At 49.2% G+C, this 14584-nt stretch overlaps 1 long non-coding RNA gene across 14 annotated transcripts in view; it reads right to left on the bottom strand.

The window, feature by feature from the left end:
* The window catches only part of LOC100910524 (uncharacterized), a 60467-nt gene extending 55184 nt beyond the window's left edge, over positions 1-5283 (bottom strand). For 6 of the 14 annotated variants that reach the window (XR_010053757.1, XR_010053759.1, XR_010053761.1 and 3 more), the window contains exons 1-2: positions 490-4915; positions 156-396 (exon numbers count right to left, since the gene is read on the bottom strand). This is a non-coding gene — a long non-coding RNA (uncharacterized LOC100910524). Of the gene's footprint in view, positions 1-155; positions 397-489 lie in introns of all 14 variants that reach the window. The other 8 variants (XR_010053769.1, XR_593492.4, XR_010053766.1 and 5 more) reach the window with 3 other exon arrangements.
* Between the last annotated feature and the right edge of the window lie 9301 nt (positions 5284-14584).

Raw genomic sequence — 14584 nt, 5'->3', positions numbered from 1 at the left:
CTGGAGACACCATATTGTTTTGAAGGGTAAAACAAGACTGAAGCAGGATACTCCCTCCCCCCCAAGCCCCCTCTCCTAGCTCTTTAGATATGCTAGTCTGAGGCCCCTCCTCCCCACCCCCATCCCCGCCCCCAGTCCTCTGAACAAAAGCTTACATTTATGTGCACCAAGGGGTTGCACCTTTGGTGATTTAGCACTCTGGCCCAAGCAGCACCACAACAACTTTATCAAAGGCCAGGGTCGCACACCACTGGGTGGTCTGGGTCGGTGAGCCTGGGTGCAGACTATGTTGCGGCCAGAAGAGTGTCGCGGGCTTCAACCTTTGAGGTCCACCGAGCAAAAACAAGGTGGTGGTGGCAGTGCTGTGCAGTGATGTCACTGCGGCAGAGCCAAAACCTGGATAGGGGTTTGCAAACAGCATCAGAGAGGATGCCATGGTGACAAGCAAGCGACAGTGCAAGACAGTGTCGAGGGGACTCCTGGGCGTACCTGATGTTGCGTTGGCAACAAAGTAGAGCTGACGACCTTTCCGCGTGCCTGGCGCCTAGTGCGCGCGCACACACACGCACGAGAGCGGCGGATGGGGCGAGGACCGTGGCGGGGGTGGGGTGGGGGAAAAAATGCAGCAGTATGCGCAGGCGCAGAGGTGTGGGAGCCACGGGGCGGCGGCCGGTGGGGCGGGGTGACTCAGCGCGCGGAGGCGGTGCGGGGGCGGCGGGCGACCGGGAGCCAACCGCAGCCGCCGCGGGCCCAGCCTGCCTGGCAACAGTCAGGGCCTCCCTCCCCTCCACCCCCACCCAGGAGGAGAGGGCGGGGGTGCTGGGCGGCCTGCAGGTGCGGCGCGCTGGCACGGCTTTGTCCCCGCACGGCCTGGAGCTGTGCGCCGCCCGCGAAGGCTGAGTCACGGACGGGTGTGTGGCCAGATGGCCCCACCCGCGTGGATGCAGCCCTTGGCTCAGCCAGGCTTAGCTGTGGCGATGGACAGGGTAGGGACAGGGCAAAGTGGCTTCTGTGAAGCGCCTTAGGGGATGGAGAGAGATCCAGCCAGCGTGGGTTACCGCTACCCCTTAGAGGAGTTAGAGGCGAAGCTCAGACAGACCGGGAGCAGCGAGTGGGGAGGGGGTGCAGGAAGGTTCCTCCCTGCCAGGGGTATAGGTACAGCCCCAGTGGCTGGCCCAGTGTCATGTGGAGGATGTGAAAGCAATGTAGAGCCCACTGCCCTGGGGACGGCCGGGACACCTGCATTTTAACAAATATCTCGGCTCTTTCAAACTGGTGGCTGGTGCAGTGCACTTTGAACATCAGCCGTGTTTAGAAGATGGGTGGTCATGGGACCATTTATCTATGGAGTGTGCCTAGAGAAACAAAACTAGGGTCAGCAGTTAGGGAGGAGTCAGTCACCAGGCCCCCCCAAATGTGTGCTTACAAGCACAAGCCAGTGCGGTGCTCTACAGTACTGCATGAAAAGTTGTCTAAACTCGACTCTGAACTCTTCGTTTTGAAAGGCAGGGCTTGACCTGCAGTGATTCCTGCTTTAACTCTGCAGGCCGCCTCAGGATCCGCACCCACTTCTGGGTACCCTGTGGTAATGAGCACCACCTGCAACCAGCGGCAGCCACGTGGGTGCTTTTTGTTTTTCTGGTTTGCTACAGTGCATGGTTATTGAACATTAAGCCTCCTAGACACGGAGACACATGAAGTCCTGATGTCTGTTACTTAGATATCACCTCAAGCGGAGGTTTTTTTGTTTTTGTTTTTGTTTTAACATAATTTCCAACTTAAAGGCTTGCTAGTCTGTCAAAGGAGGACAGAGAAAAAGTTCACTGGGAATTAGGCTTAAGGCAGATTTATCCCTTTATTTGGCAAATGTCATCCTATCTCTGTTAACAGCCCACAATGGGAAAAAAAATCTGAATAAAGACAAATTACATTTTGAGCAACTTGAAGTGTGGACACAGATGTATCTGAGGGCAGATGGCTTTGATTTAAATCTCAGCAATTCCACTTTCTAGTCACATGACCTTGGGCTAATTTGTGACATCAGATTTCCCCTACTGAGGTGGACTGACTACATGCCACAGGCTGCCTGAAAAGATTTACAAGGTTTGCTGTTTTGTTGTGAGTGTTGTCATGAAGTATTACAATGACTAGTATGTATCTCTGGGTGTTCTTGTGTCTCTGTGTAGTTAGTAACTGTGTGTACCATGAATCAGCACAAACACATTGCTGGAGTTAAGTCATCCAATTCATATTCTCACTTTCTGAGATGGGAATTATTGTTTCATCTTCATCTTTCCGGGAAGGAAACGGAAGCACAGAGACTTCTGAGAAACATCTGAGAAGCCTGGCGTTCTCAGGCGCAGGTACCTAACCACTGCATTGTGTGGATGATATTATGTAATCATGCGGGTTACATAGCAAGGAAGGAGGTCGCCTCTAACTTGATCCATCAGACAGCAAAGTTAAGACTTTCAACTTTGGTTAGCACCCTGCCTCTATGTAGGAAGCTCCCTTCTAGCCTCTGAAAATTGGCATCAACATGAGGTTATTTAGAGGAGCTTTGAAAAGCTTTGGGTTCAAACAAGCATCCGATCCAAAGTTAACTTTGACCCAAAGTTAGCTTTTAACGAAAGCATATTGGGATTCAGGGACTGTGAATCTGTCCCTCAAGCCCAGGACTTACAAGCTCCCAGGACACAGCGGAGTGGTGGTTTACAAACTCCATCCACTGACAGCCTCCAAAGATTGCCCTACCCTGGACCACAGTCTAGCTCCAGAGCCATACATACAGCAGGAGTCCACATTCCAACCTGTTCCTCTTAGCTCTTCTCTGCTCTTCTGTCTCCGCTCATCAAAGTCAAGCTACAAACCACCCTCTAGTGTAGTGGCTCTCATCCTATGGGTCTTGACCCCTTGAGGGTCCTTCCATGGGGGTCATCTAAGACCATTGGAAAACACATGTCTACAGTATGATTCATAACAATAAAGATTGCAGTTATGAAGTAGCAACAAAAATAATTCTATGTTTGGGGGGGTCACCAAAACAGGAGGAATTGCGTTAAAGAGTGTCAGGGTCGGAAAAGGAGAGAACCTCTGGTCTAGAGCCCCCTTCTCGTGACTGGGGCTGAACGTCTGTGGTGAGGACAGCAACAGGATGAGGCAGAAGGATGGGAAGTCTTATTCTTGTCTCTCTAGTTTATTGGAGTCACCTTTAAGACTTGACCAGGCATGCCAGCCTTTTGACACTGTTACACTGAAGGTGTTACAATGTTCATACTCTAGAACTGTTAAAAAAGCAAAACAGAACAAAACAATCCTCCCAGAAATCTCTTAATGTTTATAGTGGAAACAATTTTGTGTTGAGCCGTATTCACAGCCCTTCTTGGCCACAGGTAGAACATACCTATATCCTTAACCCTTGGGATGAATTACATGTCCAGTCCCCCAAATTCATACACTGAAGCTGGGTTGGTTTAACTATGTACCCCCAAAAGTGTGTGTTAAGTAACCTTCAAGGCAATAGCAGTGAAGACCTGGGCTGCTTACAGGTGAGTAGGGCCCAGAACTCAGGCATCATTAATGGTATCCAGGGTAAAAGCCTTGAGGCTATGTCTTTGAGCTCTTTTCCCTTCTGCCTTAGGATGGTGCAGGCTGACTGCATGCAGTTCTCAACCTTGTCTTTCCCACCCTCTAGAGCAAGGGTTCTCAACTTTCTTAGTGCTTCAGCCCTTTGATATGGTTTCTTGTGCTGTGGTGAACCACATAAAATTATTTTGTTGCTAATTCATAACTGCAACTTTGCTACTGTTATGAATAGTATCATAATCTGATATGCAGGATGTATGCTATGCAAACCCTGTGAAAGGGTCATTTGACATCCCCCTCACCCCAAGGGGTCACAACCCATAGGTTGAGAACCGCTGCTCTAGGGCTGTGAGAAAGACATATCTGTTCTTAACACATCACTGGGTCAGCATCACATTGTTACAGCAGTGTAAAAGGGTTCAAGACCTCAATCCCCAGGTGATCATATTTAGGTATTTCAGGTGGGCTGTTTGGGGAGGATTAGATGAGGTCACGAGGGAGGAACAAAGAGACCACAGGTACACAGTCCCCACCCCGATCCCCGCCCTCCTCACTCTCCTTCCCTTTTTCTCATGTGAGGACACAGAGAAGTAGCCATCTGTAACCCCAGGTGAGAGCCTCCTCTAGATACCTGTGGCATTGTAGCCCTAAATATTTCAGCCTTCACACTGGACTGTGTTTCTACGGTGTAGCAAGCACCATGCCAATTCTCACCCTGGGGTAACTCCCGAGGGCATACCAGTGTTACAGGAGCCTTGATCAGTGCTCTGCAGAGGCCATTAGGGGAAGCTATTTCTCTGGCCTGTGAATTCAAACCAACATTCAAAGCTGCTCACAACATTTTTTCTTTAAATGTTAATCCAGTTGGGCCAAATACCACCCCTCAGGAGGATGAGTTTACCCTAAGAAATGTTAAGGATACTGGAGGAATAACTATCCCTTTAATGAGAGAAAGTCTTCTTCCTTCCCAGAAGTCTCACCCCACTGACGTCACAACATGCAGCTTCCTAACTCTGCCCAATTCTCTAAATTACTCAAAAAAGTGCAACATTTCCTTTCACCTGTACAGGAATGGAAATTGTCCTAATCTGTACTAATATGCATGTGTACCCTACAGCTGGGACATCAAGAGCGACCCTCTCTGGCATGTGGACACTTGTCCACACAGCTGACCTCCTAGCCTAACTCTAAGAACATGGAGTTCCTCGCCTCTGTATCCTTCCTCCAAGCAGTTGCCTAGATCACAGTTTGTCTGCTTTGAAACTTTTCTTTTAAGTTCTAATAAAATCATCTTCCAGCTTTCTTATGACTACTCTTAAATTCTTTGATTGATGAGACCAAGAACCCCAAGAAGGGGACCATGACTTCCCAATATCCTGTGACAAGTCTGGTGGGATGCCTCAGTATCAAAAGTACACTCTTTTTTTTTTTTTTTCAAAAAAAAAAAAAAAACTGGCTGCTCCCTGGCCTCCTGACCTTTCAGAAAGAGAAAGGGCCACTGTCTCCACCCACTAATGAAGACCCATTTTGAAAAGTTAGGTGGAGCCCACAGAATATTGTCTTACTGTCTTCCCGTCTAGCTCAACCTGCCCAGTCCTGAACCTAAAAAGGGAACCCACCAGTCCTGAACCCACTAAGAGACACCATGAGAGTCCATGTGGCCAGCAGACCGATTTGCATTTCTAAGTTTCTGTCTGTTCTGATGCTTAACCAGCTCCCAGGCAGTGCTGCCTACAAGATGGCTGAGTTTCACTTCCCCTGGAGGAGACGTGAATAAACAAAGATGGGCCACAGAAGAAGGAAGAGGAAGGGAGGTAGCCAATATTTATAAAGAGGCCCCAATTGCTTTACCAAAATACCACAAGGAACTACTCAAACATGGCCATGGACACAGGCTAAGAGGAGCCAAGCATTGACCAAGAACACCCAGTGGGAAGGGTCTGGAGTTGGGCAGGAGGGAAAGTCATGGGCTACCCCAAGCACACTGTGGGGAAACTCTGCTATTTAAGGTCGAAGTCCACCATGACCGAAAGCTTCTGGACTCCGTGCATCATGGGAGACTCCCTTCATTAGCAGGGCTTCCCCCTCCTCTGACTTTGCCTGGGGAAGTCTAAGCTCACACATAGGCCTCTCCCTGAGGATTGTCACATAGATTAGATTACAGGATCAATTAGATTACAGGATCAATTTCCTTTCTCCTGACAAAACCTGTTCACCCAACACCTGAGATTCCTGAAATGCTTCCAAATGCTAATGAGACATTTCAGGTACCCCAAGTCCCCCAGCCAATGGCCTTTGCCCATCCTCCATGTGCCTATCCTCAGTCTGACAAAACTTCATAAGCCTTAAATCACCCTAAATAAACTTGATCTGCCTACTGATTGCTGGTCCGGTGTGGTCTTCACCATACATATTCACAGGGCTCCCAAGCACTGCACTCCACCCCTGCTTGACGTTTCTGCTCCCGCTGCCCTCATGGATTGAATTGGCTGATGAGAGCCAGGAGACCCCCACACACAATCCCTCCACGTACTACTGCTTGCCAGAAAGGAGGTCAAAGGCAGGAGCAAGGACAGCTGACTCTTCATTGCTCTGTGTCATTCCCACACACTGCTCCTGTGAGGATACCCAGCCACGAGGGCATCCTCCCCAGGTGGGCCAGCATTAGGGAGAGCTGTTCATCTAATGGCCTGATACTCAGCCTAGCACTGGGCTCTCTTGCATCTCATGTAATTCCCACCTGCAGCCAAGACTAACCTCCTCTGTTCTTAGGGATCTGTGCTCCCTCTGTCAGAAGGGCATGAGTCCTGAGCAGGCGGCCATGAAGGTGAACTGAGAGGAGGCCTAGGAACCAGGCCTGGAAGAAGGACAGTGGGCATTGTTACCTCTGGGCATGTGCCCAATGCTGCAAGATCAGGCAAGCAGGCTCCTGCTAGGAGAGAATTGGAGATGGTGTCTCATCTCTAGCGTGTATCCACCCAGCTCCTCACAGCTCACAGCCCTGGGCTCCAGGAGATCCAGGTAGCACACTGTGTCCCTCCAGAGATATTAAAAGGAATGGCTGATGTCTGGAGACCTTTACAACTGCATAACAGAACCAAACCAGAGTCTCACTTCCCTTGACTCCAAAGCAAGAGTGGGGATTTGGAGTCCAGTCAGGGTTCTGTCTCTCTAGCTGGGTCCCGGAGACACACAGGGGCCTCGCCAAACCTTTGTTTCTCCTTTTGGAGAACCTGACTCTCCAATGGTCCCTACATAATAGGGTAACAGGATTTCTATTGCTGAAAAGAGGTATCAGGGTAGCTCTTATAAAGGATCGAATTTAATTACAGCTGGCTTACAGTTCAGAGGTTTAGCCCACTGTCTTAGTTAGGGTTGTACTGCTGTGAAAAGACACCATGACCAAGGCAACTCTTATAAGAACAACATTTAACTGGGGCTGGTTTACAGGTTCAGAGGTTCAGTCCATTATCATCAAGGTGGGAGCATGGCAGCATCCAGGCAGGCATGGTGCAGGAGGAGCTAAGAGTTCTACATCTTCATCTGGAGGCTGCTAGCAGAATACTGGCTTCCAGGCAGCTAGGATGAGGGTCTTAAAGCCCACACCCACAGTGACACACCCACTCCAACAGGGCCACACCTTCTAATATGCCACTCCCTGGACCGAGCATAGACAAACCATAACACCCACTGACATCAGAGCAGGACGCATGTGATGTAGGCAGACGTGGTGCTGGAGAAGCGGCTGATCCTTCTACGTTGGATCAGCAAACAGCAGGAATAGACAGTGAGCCGCTGCGCCTGGCTTGAGCCTGTGGGAATTCCTGCCCCCAGTGAGACACTTCCTCCAAGGCCACACCTCCTAGTTGTGTCACTCCCTGTGGGCCTATGGGGCCATTTTCTTTCAAATCACCACTGTGACCGGAAGCTAATAAGACAGGTAGAGGAAGCAGTAGCCATTTGATCACGGAACTGGGATGCAGAGGGTCTGTAAACCGTGAAACCTGGATTTCAGTCCAGCCCCAGAAAACCTCTAGACTTTCCCTATCCTTCTTCACATAAAGAACAGGTCCACACTCCCAGCAAGCAAGCAAGCAAGCAAATAAATGTCAAATAAAAAGCCTGGTAAGAGAGAAGGAGAGGAAGGAGAGAGCCTGGGGCTGTCAGCCCTAAGGCTCACTGGGGGTGGTACCCAGGAAACGAGCTGTGTCTGAGAGAAGAGTTTGGCCTCTACTAAGGCTTCTTTTTGCAATTTCTTGCTACTGTTCCCTTAGCTCAGCTGCGTCCTCAATCAGTGCCCATTAGACTGGCATTGTTCTGGGTGTGGAACGATGCTTAAGGACACTATGTGCTAGGATTGAGTTGTGACAACCCCCACCATGCTGTGATGGTGACAATTCCTCATGCTTCAACAATCAAAATCGCCTACCATTGAGCACTGTTGTCGATGAGGGCTATGGCCTTTCCTTGGCCCATCTGATCTTCAATTCCCTGTCATTTCTGCTCCCTCTCCCGCCTTCTGGCTACATTAGCAAACATCCTTGTGGTGGTTCATATCGACGGTCAGCTTGACAGTATCTAGAATCACAAACCTGGGCATGTCTGTCTGGGAGTTTGTAGATTGGTCTGAGGTAGGAAGATCCACCCTGAGTGTGGCCAGCAACATTCCATGGACTGCAGCCTGGACTGAATCACAAAAGAAAGCCAACTGAGTGCCAGTGCCCATCGCTCTCGGCTTCCTGTTGGCCGCCAGCATCAGCCAACAGCGGCCCTTCTGGTTCTGAGGATCTGAATCCCATGTAGGTTGAATGTGAGGTCACAGGGGGTGATCTGGCTCGTTCACTAGGATGTCCGTAATAAATACGGGGCCTTTTACTTCCTCGACAAGAAGATGGAACCTGACGGCCACGGAACGGGGAACTAGTTGAGTTCCAATATGAAATGCTTTCCCTGGTGCACTGTAAGCTCCTGATGTGAGTAGGAGGTGTAGGAGGTGGCTGTGTCCAGAGGTGCAGCTTTTAAAGGAAAGAAGAAAAGAATATAAACTTAAAATATGAAGCTGGCTGGCCACAGCATTCCCCATTGCCAGGGACCTTGGGGGCTTCCCATTTTTTGGGGGGTGAAGAAACTGCCCCCACTCCTCCAAAATCCACACGGGTACTTTACTCATCCAAGTTCTGCCCTTGCTGTCTGTGCCAGCCACTCTGCTGTCCCCCAGGCACACTTGATTCAACCCTGTGATGCCTAATCCGCCTTTCTATGACAGGGCACTGGCCCTGTCCCACTCTGTAAAACCCAGGAGAAAGCTACTTGGGCAACATTCACTTAAGATCTTCCTGTCTATCATATAGAGACAGCAAGGGAGAAATTGTCCTCTAGATTGGTGAGGCTATATGGAGACATAGGGCTATATGGAGGGGCGGGGCTGTATGGAGGGGCGGGGCTGTATGGAGGGGCGGGGCTGTATGGAGGGGCGGGGCTGTATGGAGGGGCGGGGCTGTATGGAGGGGTGGGGCTGTATGGAGGGGCGGGGCTGTATGGAGGGGCGGGGCTGTGTGGAGGGGTGGGGCTGTGTGGAGGGGTGGTGGGGCTGTGTGGAGAGGTTTGTTTAGGTGTGGTTGCATGCTGCCTGTTCCTGTCACTTTACACTTTCTTCCATCCTGAGTGCTGGCCCTACATGCACAGTACCTCTGGCTCTTGTCCTGCCTGGAAGCCAGGCTCCTCTGTCCCATCCCAGTACCTGCAGGGGTGTGTGTGTGTGGGGGGGTGCTGGTGGGCACAGCCACTGGACATACGCAGCCTATGACTGGAGGGGGTGGAAGGCATGATAGCAGCTCATCATCGCTCCAGGGGGGAAGTGAGAATTTCTTTTTTAAGTGCAAGGAGGTGGTGGGAGTGAGCGGGTAGAATGCCACACATGTCTGAGGTTTATGGCCTCAAAGCACAAACCAAACAAACAAGTAAGCCAAGCGTTATCCTACGCCGAGGTGGCATTCTTGCCTCCACACCATCTTAGAGCTGTTTCTTAGCAGTCATATTATTGGAACTTGGATGGAACAATTTTCAATTTTAGGACCTGCCTGCACATCTCTGACCGGTACCAGTGTATCCGATAACCCCTCTCCTGACCACCATGGCAATTTCAAATGCTTTCAAGTTTCCCCAAGTAACTCCCAAGGACAGCCCTGGGAGAGATCTCCAGACAGATGAAGCTACCTAGGAATGGCTTAAAACAGAATTGCAAATATACCAGCAGAAGAGACAAGCTAGTGGGAAGAGTGGGGAGAGGAAATACAGTCAGTCAAGCCAACTGCAAGGTGTCCCAGCAGTAGCCTTCCCTCTAACACAAAAAGTGCTGGTGAGACTTCTTTGCTGTGTGTATCTGATGGGAAACAATCACACTGGGGAGTGGGAGGAGTTTGGGAACTGAGTCACAGTGGCAATGAGGGAGGGAGCTGACAGGCTACCTCCCCTAGACATTTTCCACACCACTGAAACTACAGAGGGGATATGCCCAGACCACAGCCCAGGATGACCAGAGCTCATGTCTAACAAGGACATGATTGTGATGGAGGTTGTTTACACAGACAAATGTACAAGATCATCTTTGGCATGCCTACTCTGGTTGTCCAAGATGGCCTGGTGTGGCTGAAGTGTGATTGGTTCACTAAGGATACTGGAGCAAAGTGTTACAAACTGAGTGGCTTGCTACAATCCTCTGGTGTACTAAGGCTTATGGACCTTTCCCACCTCTGAACACAGTATCATACCCTTTAATATAAGGGTATTAATCGTACTGAATTAGGGTCCTTGAGCCCTGCCTACCTTAACCAGTTGCATCAGCAAGGATTTTATTTCTAAACAAAGTCATACTCTGAGGCAGTGATGAGGCCTCACAGATGGATGTGGGAAGAGCCCCACAATTCAACTCTCTTCTGATGAACTGTCTTGCTTTGCTCCCCAGCAGAGCTAACCTTGGACTTTCTTAGTTCACGTTGCACAGTGAAAACTCTTACTGGCCCAGAGAGAAAGACTCTTTCTCCAAGATAACATGTTGCCACTTGAGGTTCCTAAGGCAACAATGTTTGCTGTGCCTGGTCTGCTCCAGTAGACACAGCTGTGTCAGGTGTGACACACCTTGAGTCACATTTCTCCCTCAGAGGATCTCAAAAGACATTTGATAAACTAAAAACAGCTGGGGACTCCAGCTGCCCCTGGGGGATGAGGTGCCCTCCAGTTCAGAAGTACAAGGAGGGCTTTTATGGAAAAGTGGTGGCATCTGAGAGGATATGGGTCAGCTTAATGCCATTGGAAGTCTGGGACGATTCATTCCATGGCTTATCTGCTCATATGCCCTGTGAGTAAGTGCCTGTTTAGATGAGCAGACACTGTAGAACCTGAAAGCCAGAGAGAGGAAAGATAAGCACACAGACATTGTGAAGAAGACTGAAGGCAGCCAACAGTCTGCCTTGGCAGCAAGCAATACAGTCTGGACTTGTAGGGTGAAGGGCCCTAGCCAAGCAGGTAGCCGTGGTGGTGAGATCTGAAGGACTCAGACAAGGTCGTTCCCTGTGGAGGGAACAGCTCATGCAAAAGTCCCGAGTTGAGAATGGCTTTGGTGAGCTTAATGGCTAACTGAACAAGTTCTGTGGAGGAGGGACGAGAGCAGCTGGAGGGAGAGATGTGGGCAAAGTGGGTGGGTGTGAGTGACAGGATGGTCGCCAGACACTCAGAAGCCACTGAGGAATTAGAAGCAAGAAAGTGAAAGGTTTTGACTTCTGCTTTTAATTTAATCAATCCACCTTGTTTCTTTTTGGGCAAGGTCTCCATGTACAGCTGAGGCTGGCCTCAACTTAGCGAATCTCTTGCAGCCTACAGAGTGCTAGGATTATAGGCATGCGCCTATATACCCTTGGCAGCTTTTAATTTTAAAAACAACCACTCTCTCACAGCTCAGAATGGCAAAGAGTTATTGGGGGGACAGGCTTGTTATCCTTACTCGGGAGGAAGAGGTGATACGATTGCAAGTTTAAGGCCAGCCTGTGCTACACAATAAGCCTCAGAAGGGGAAAAAAATAAACTTTGAAAATACATGGTGTTGGCAAAGACATGGGAAACAGAGGATGTGCATATTTTCTGGTAGAAATATAAGTCAATGCAGACCCTAAGGGGAGAGATGTGGCAATATTTATCAGAAAGGAAAGTGTACAAACCCCTGGCCTAGTCCTTCTCTTCCATGAATTTATCTATATTATTTCAAAATTAGTGTGGACAAAGTTATTCAGAGAAACTTTGCATGTAATCACCAAGACCGAAGACCAGAATACCACGAGAGGACTAAAGGGAGGTCCCAAGGCTTTGACCGTGCAGCTTGGGTTGTTCAGATGTAGACGGATCGCTGAAATACACACGTGACACTTCCTGTTGTTGCTGCTGTTTATTTTAAATTGTTGTCACATTTATCTATTTGTTTGTTATGTGTGTTGTGGTATACGTATCTGTGCTGGTGGAGATCAGAGGACATTTTGTGAAAATCAGTTTCCTCTCAACATCATGTGGGTCCTGGGGTTTAAACTCTCGTTTAATTGAGCTTAGAGGTGAGTGTGTAACCACTGAGCCATTACCGGCCGAGTGTGTGTGTGTGTGTGTGTGTGTGTGTGTGTGTGTGTGTGTGACAGTCTCATTCTGTACCCAACCTGCATACTATATAGTAGCCAAATTGGCCTAAGACTCATAGCAATCCTCATGCCTCAGACTACTAAGTGTTAGGAATGGAAGGCATGAGCCACCACACTTTGCCTTACAAATGCCATTTCTAAAGCGAGGAGCATGCATCCAGTGTACCCTCTGTGTGGGTGTACTGTGCATTCCAGGGTGTCAGAGTATAGTGTATATAGCTTTGTATTCTTCTGTGTCATTCTGGACCCCCTGGGAAGCAAACACCTAGGCAGATCTAGAAATACAGATCTGTTGAGTTCCGTTAGCTGTGTTGTCCAGTTTGGGGGAAAGTTACCAAGCTGATAGGACATTGTCCAGAAATGAGCAGCCACGTTGGCCTAATAAGGTTAAACTGACTTTCCCATTTGTACAGGGGAAATCACTATTAAATATGTAAGTTCTTATCCCCCGTGGTTCTGATTACAGAAACTAATGAGGTACTCTAGAATGCAAAGAAAAGTATACGGGGACACGGATCCAGAGATCAAGCTGCTGAATGTGTGGTTGCGTCAGGGTTCTCCATGGAAAGAACAAGTGTTAGAAGAGGTTTAGATGATGTGGGCCCAGGAGGCCAACAGCAGAGACATCTTCACACTGAAAGGATGAGTGACTGGATGTTCTGTTTACCCCATAGCTGCCATAATAACCAATCTGGTAACCCAGGCCTGAAAGATTCTTGGAGAGCATTGTTCTTTAGTCCATGGAAGAAGATTCTGGATCCTATTATCAGTGCAAGACAGTGGCAGTTGCTACAGCACCCACAAAGTGGTTGAACATGCCAGCAAGACACTAAGGTAAGCAGGCTAAAGCTTTTCCCTTGGACCTCTTTATATTTTGACTGACATGGGAAGATGCTACCACTTTGGTAGATGTACTGGCTAGTTTTATGTGTCAACTTGACACAAGCTGGAGTTATCACAGAGAAAGGAGATTCAGTTGAGGAAAAGTCTTCAGGAGACCCAGCTATAGGCATGTTCTCAACTAGTGATCAAGGAGGGGGGACCCAGCCCACTGTGGGTGGTGCTGTCCCTGGGTTGGTGGTCTTAGGTACTGTAAGAAAGCAAGCTGAGCAAGCCAGAGGAAGCAAGCCAGTAAGTACCATCCCTCCATGGCCTCTGCATCAGCTCCTGCTTCCTGACCTGCTTGAGTTCCAGTCCTGACTTCCTTTGGTGATGAACAGCAATGTGGAAGTGTAGACTGAATAAACCCTTTCCTCCCCAACTTGCTTCTTGGTCATGATGTTTGTGTAGGAATAGAAATCCTGATTAAGACAGTAGAACATAAACAAGAAAATAGAAAACCCCCATGGGTGTGTCTGAACCTTGTTCCCTGGTTATTTCCAGATCCAGAGAAGTTAACAAGTGAGATCAACCATCCCAGGGAGGAAGAAGGAAAAGCTAGGGACAATAGAGAAGGGGAACCAGGAGGGAGGAGGGGAAGGGGGAGGGGAGGAGGGCGCAGTCTTCAGTGAAGCCTGGGAATCTAAGCTTAGAGCCAGGAGAAGCTGCCTGTGTTAGGCAGGTCTGGCTCTGGTAAGGCTCCACACTGCTCTCTGTCACTGACTGAGAGCCCCCAGAGAGGGCAGGGACATCTGCAGAGGTTTCCAAGTTCAGCTAAAGCAGCTGGCGGTTGGAAGGTTGAAGGCTGAAGGTGGGGATATTCGTGAGAATAAAAACTTACATATTTAATAGTGATTTCCCTGTACAGATGGGAAAGTCAGTTTAACCTTATTAGACCAACATGGCTCATGGCTGCTCATTTCTGAACAAAGCCCTCTCAGCTTGATGACTTTCCCCCAAACTGGACAACACAGCTAACGTGTCCCTCACTAAGGGCAGTCCTCGAAGCAGTCTGTCCGGGGAAGATAACTGAAATCAAACTACTTAGAAAAAAAAATCTTTAATCAGAGCAGACAAGAGTAGAGACCAGGATCACAGTCAGCCTCGGTGTCCAGGCTGGAGGTAAGGGTATGGAAGGGCCAGGAAGAGAGAGTGCTTGCTTGACTCCCTGGCCTGGAGCCACTCGCCCACAGGATGGGCAGTTTCAGCACAGTGTGTAGGAGGCAGGGGATTCAGGGCTTGGCTTTGGACATGTTGAGTCTGAAGTTCCCATGAGTCACCAAGTCTGAGACCTCCCTCGTGGGGAGTGTGATCTGTGTCTGGAGTTTAGAGTTTCTACTTAGCTCTTCCCCTCAGGATAGGACCAGAAGACAAAGAATGACCACCACCAGGGCAAGAAAGGAAAAGTGTTTTCTAACAGGAGAGAAATGCACTCAGAGGCC

The sequence above is a fragment of the Rattus norvegicus genome, chromosome 7, assembly GCF_036323735.1.
Source record: "Rattus norvegicus strain BN/NHsdMcwi chromosome 7, GRCr8, whole genome shotgun sequence".
Taxonomy (NCBI): domain Eukaryota; kingdom Metazoa; phylum Chordata; class Mammalia; order Rodentia; family Muridae; genus Rattus; species Rattus norvegicus.
Note: the sequence above shows the minus strand (reverse complement) of the source record. Positions and strands in the feature narration are given on the sequence as shown.